The sequence below is a fragment of the Drosophila novamexicana genome, unplaced genomic scaffold (genome assembly GCF_003285875.2).
Source record: "Drosophila novamexicana strain 15010-1031.04,08,12 unplaced genomic scaffold, DnovRS2.1 tig00000193-arrow-pilon, whole genome shotgun sequence".
Lineage (NCBI taxonomy): Eukaryota > Metazoa > Arthropoda > Insecta > Diptera > Drosophilidae > Drosophila > Drosophila novamexicana.
In genome coordinates, this window is record NW_020824787.1 from 5,289,053 (window position 1) to 5,295,052 (window position 6,000).

Consider the following 6,000-nt stretch of genomic DNA (forward strand, 5'->3'; position numbering starts at 1 on the left):
TTTTGAAATTTAATTAGCCACAAACAAAATATCAAATATAAAGTTAAGCTTAAATCCGAAAACAATAATTCGTTAAGTAGTATTGCTGCAATTAAATTCAGAAAAAAAACTTTTTTCGAGATATGTTTCAAAACTTAAAGAGCAATCATTTCGCATGTCTAAAAGGTTCAATAAGTTTTGGGCCATTCCCTTACCGCCTGTATCAAGGCAGGTAGCTCTCCGCTTGTTTTCCGTTCTGATTGCCGGTCTGTGTTTGCTTACCTGTGTTGCCCAGCTTGCTTCCTTCCTGTCAATGACATGCCACATAGACACGAAGAAAACGATTTTAATTAAAATCGGATTTGGCATCGACGATTTCCGTGAATTTAATTGCATGTGGAATGATATTTGTTTACACTTTGACGTTGACGAGAGTCAGGCAACCTACTTTGACACACCAATATGTCTTTGATCTTCAACCACAATTCAACTTTAAGCAATAGTTGACAGAATTTTACAACGGTAACATAGACCAGACAGGGCCAGAGTCGAATAAAGTGGAACAAAAAGATAGCAGCAAAATAAATAATATAATAAAAATGCATAAATGAATGCTTCAGCGCTTCTTGACACGCGGATGTTAGTCACCGGATATGAATGAAGATATGTGTATATGAATGTGTGTCTATACACATGGTACTTTGTGTGTATTTCAAAAGAATTTTCAACTGTCATTTTAGCTTTATTTGCAGGTGTGTTTTATTGCTAATGGACTTTATGAAAAGTTCAGGCGACACGGTCAGCGAAATTATGTGGTAATTGACCGATTCTTATGACAAGTGTCTTTTGGAATTGCTTGGAATCGAATGAGGTAAACAAAACGGCGACCTCTTTTATGTCAGCTAATAAGAATCTTTCCAAAGTTACAAATGTACATAAATTCGAATAAGAAATTCGATATTTAAGTAAGTATATTTCAATCCATGTTACAGTAGAAAAATGCCATTAGAACTAAATTTACCAAAATTTCAATTCAGATGTCAAATTTAAATATAAGGTGGACACCTTTAATGCTTCCGGCTGCGTCTCCCAGGCTCACACATCCGTATCCTTTTCCGTTTGAAGCAATAATAAACATTTTCCGTCAGTTGTTTGACATATCTACAAGCCGAAATCAATTTGGTTGTGTGTGCTTAATGATATGTATAAACCTACTGCAAACACGAACCCTTTCGCCGATATTGACCAGCCAACCCTTCGCCCCTCCGCGCTCGCCAGTCCACGTATTTGTTTGTGGGCCAGTTTGAGGAAGACAACGGTCCACTCACTGGTCAAATATAAAAGGTAGCAGCGGTTATTGCTTGATTAATTTCCGGTCAAATGGCCAGAGACATTAATGACTATTTAATGTTACAATTTACACTTTATTGATTTGCAAGTGTGTGCGCGTTTGTGTGTGTGTATGTGTGCAAGTCTGTGCGCTTATCTGGCTGTCATTGTAAACAGGGCAATATGTCAAGTTGTCAGATGCCGGCTTTAAGCTGCCTAGCCACTTATAGTGAGATGAATTACAAGAAAACCAGAAAGCCAACTGAGTTGACAGCATAAAACTGTTGCCGTCCACATTTTCAAAATGCCCAAGGGTTCAATTTATGGTAAGTGCTGCTTTTTTGCAACTTCCAGGAACAACAAAAAAATAGCTAGAGCGTATTTTTCACAAAAACAAAAGGCAAAGTGACCAATAATATACGACTAGAAATGCTCTTTTAAATTGCGCTCAGCGCATATTATCCGTTTATCGGAAAATACATATATACATTGTCCAGGGTTAGTCGTTTTCCTGCCATTTGGCTTTGCTTTAGTTTTTGTAATTTTCATATTTTAATTAAATTGAAACAAAAGCTATTTAGCAGCTTTGTTTGCTGCTAATCATATATTCAAACAAGCGCCAATTGTATTGCTTTCAATGGGGACGTCGAGCCTGCTAATAGCCTAGCATTATTAATATTTGAACGAAACTATAATATTAAATAAATTATATCATATATAACTAGTTTAATAAAATCATTACATTGAAAATGTATTACAATGAAATAATAGAAACTCTTCGACTTTAACGTCACACTGCTTAGATAGATATAAAAATCTGTTAACACCTATTTAAAATTCAGCAGTAAGACACACTAAGGTAATTAAATAGTTACACTAAAAAGGAAATGCCTATTGAGATTTTAAGGTAAAATTTATATATATAAATATTTGGTAATAATAGCTTTCGCGTTTTTGAATCAGTGAATATTTATTTTAGTAAAATTTCATATATTTGTTTTATATTAAAAATAAATAAATGGCAAATTAATTTATATTTTATACAAATTTGAATAGTTTTCGTTCTTAAAATCCACAATAATGTTTTTGAAATAATAGACTGTGATAATTTTATATACGCAAAATAGAATGAATCATTTTCCAGAAAGAAAAACAAAAATATTACATATATCAACATATTGCTCATGTTCTTAGTACCCACATTTTGGCAGTGTATCCATTCAGAACAAACAAAAAGTGTTTGAATAGTTTGCATATGTAGTGTCTCATACGGAACCAGAATATTTTCCTAGCTCGAACTATGCCTTCTCTGGTCGGCTGCAACTAAATCGCTGTGCGTCACAAAATTGGAGCCAGGAAACTGAATCCGCCGCAGTGAAGCTCAGTTCTGGTCACAGTCGGAGCTTGTATTTGTGTCGGTCGCTATGGCTGGTTGTCAGTGGTCAACAGTGCAGTCAGTGCTACTATTTTGCTGCATTATCTCATTATATTTGAAACTGCAATTGCGTACGAAGCGTTAGTTTGCCTGACTGTGAGCGCCCAGAGCGTACAAATATGCAAATAAACCCCAGCTAAAAAGGCCTGAGCCCCCAAATTGTAGTGGGTTAGTGCTCAAATTGGGTAGGCGTCTGTCTGGCTGCTAATTCACTAGAAATGTCTTGAAATTATGTGGGTATCAGCATGAGAGACCAACTTATGTGTCTGTGGGAGCAGACGACTCGCATAGTTCATCATGCCGAGCATTTGGTTTTCATATCACGTATTTTATTACATCGTTATTCATGACATTGGGCTCTAGTTGTATGAATTTCAGTAAGTGGCAAGTTTTTCATCGCACCCGCTACTTGGGCATATTCAAAATGCAGTTCAATAGATTTCCAGTACCATAAAATAAACATTAAGTTGCTAAAGCACTCATAAGGCGGCCATCCGTACCGCATAAACTTTCCTTGTCTATACTGTTAGCTGGCACATAATTAAATTGATTTCTACGGGTTCATACTTGAGATTTATGGGCATATAAGCAGAAGCGATTTTTGCAAATTGAAAAGGGCGCGCGGGCTAGGCTATCAAGCAATTTGAGATGTTGCAAAGCAAATGGCAGCATAAATTGTCCATCCATAAATTATATGGAAAAATTGAAAGCAGTACGTAAATGCTGAAGGCCTGTGCAAAGAAGTTATTGCTTCAGAAGTTTAGGCATTTTACGTATTCACATTCACACTGACTCTCACATATAAAAGGAACTAAACCCCGCATAGCTGAGCACATACTTAAGAACTATGTGCACTCAGTGAGTACATATGCTTTGTGTGTGTGTGTTAGAGAATGTGTGTGGGTGTGTGCGAATGTGTGCTGACTTTGGTAGCTGCAAAGTCCGCTGACAGCATAAAACTTCATACCAAAATACCAAAGCAAATATTTACATATAATCCATGTGTGCAAAACGAAACTCAGCTAAAGCGGAACTTAAGTCCGGACACACCTCAAAACAAAAGTAAAACAAAGCACCGCAGCAGCAAACTACAACAACTAATACAACAAAGAAATTCTAATAGAAATTATGTCGGGCATTTTAATAAACAACATGAGCTGGAAAAATATGCTGCAAAATGTCCGAATAGGTTCTGTTTCCGAGTATTTCACATATTTTTAGAGTTGACGTCTTCAACAAAGAAATGTCAGGTAACAAAGCTCTAGAGAAGAACAATTTGGGTATGGTCTACCATAGAAAGGGGATGTACAATTTTATTAAAACGTATAAAAGAATAAAACCTCACGTATACATACGAGTTTGTAACATCTAAAGAGCTTTATATAATATGTTAAACGTTTGGCACAATCCTTTTTGTCATAATTAAATAGATTCATAAAATTGAACAAAACAAGTAAGAGGTTCAAGTCAGGAGCTCCCGACTAGGGGATACCCTGAACCCTCTTCTTCCAACATCAAATGCATATATATATTCTATTTTAGAAGCTATATGTCAAGTTTGGTGACTCTAGTTCTTATTATTTACCAAAATTGCCCAAAAAACATGACATCGATATCGATTTTTATCGATTGCTTGGAAACGGAGTAAGTTATCGATGATCGGAAACACACTCTATCTGCGCGGAAGCTAGGAGCATCTACATCTCTAGCTCTTATAGGTTCTGAGATCCTTGCGTTCATACATACGGACGGACGGACGGACGGACGGACAGACAGACGGACATGGCTAGATCGACTCAGCTATTTATGCTGATCAAGAATATATATACTTTATGGGGTCGGAGTTGCTTCCTTCTGCCTGTTACATACATTTGGCTTTCAATTCAATATATTCGTGAAAATCGGACGAGATTTGGGCGAGTTATGGGGGTGGTAACTTTTGACCCATGTCTATATGCGAATCTTGGGGTAAGATTTGGACATGAATTTCGACTAAAAAATCGGTGTCGACATTTGAATTAATCTAGAGATTAATCTAGAGGGAAAACCATGAAGAAAAAGCCAAACTTCGTGGAAATCGGATGAGATTTGACCGAGTTATGGGGGTGGTAATTTTTCACCCATGTCTATATACGAATCTTGGGGTAAGATTTGGACATGAATTTCGACTAAAAAATCGGTGTCGAGATTTAAATGCCAGATTAATCTAGAGGGAAAACCATGAAGAAAAAGCCAAACTTCGTGGAAATCGGATGAGATTTGACCGAGTTATGGGGGTGGTAACTTTTGACCCATGTCTATATGCGAATCTTGGGGTAAGATTTGGACATGAATTTCGACTAAAAAATCGGTGTCGATATTTGAATGCCAGATTAATCTAGAGGGAAAACCATGAAGAAAAAGCCAAACTTCGTGGAAATCGGATGAGATTTGACCGAGTTATGGGGGTGGTAATTTTTCACCCATGTCTATATACGAATCTTGGGGTAAGATTTGGACATGAATTTCGACTAAAAAATCGGTGTCGAGATTTGAATGCCAGATTAATCTAGAGGGAAAACCATGAAGAAAAAGCCAAACTTCGTGGAAATCGGATAAGATTTGACCGAGTTATGGGGGTGGTAATTTTTGACCCATGTCTATATAAGAATCTTGTGGTAAGATTTGGACATGAATTTCGACTAAAAAATCGGTGTCGAGATTTGAATGCCAGATTAATCTAGAGGGAAAACCATGAAGAAAAAGCCAAACTTCGTGGAAATCGGATGAGATTTGACCGAGTTATGGGGGTGGTAATTTTTGACCCATGTCTATATACGAATCTTGGGGTAAGATTTGGACATGAATTTCGACTAAAAAATCGGTGTCGAGATTTGAATGCCAGATTAATCTAGACGGAAAACCATGAAGAAAAAGCCAAACTTCGTGGAAATCGGATGAGATTTGACCGAGTTATGGGGGTGGTAATTTTTCACCCATGTCTATATACGAATCTTGGGGTAAGATTTGGACATGAATTTCGACTAAAAAATCGGTGTCGAGATTTGAATGCCAGATTAATCTAGAGGGAAAACCATGAAGAAAAAGCCAAACTTCGTGGAAATCGGATGAGATTTGACCGAGTTATGGGGGTGGTAATTTTTCACCCATGTCTATATACGAATCTTGGGGTAAGATTTGGACATGAATTTCGACTAAAAAATCGGTGTCGAGATTTGAATGCCAGATTAATCTAGAGGGAAAACCATGAAGAAAAA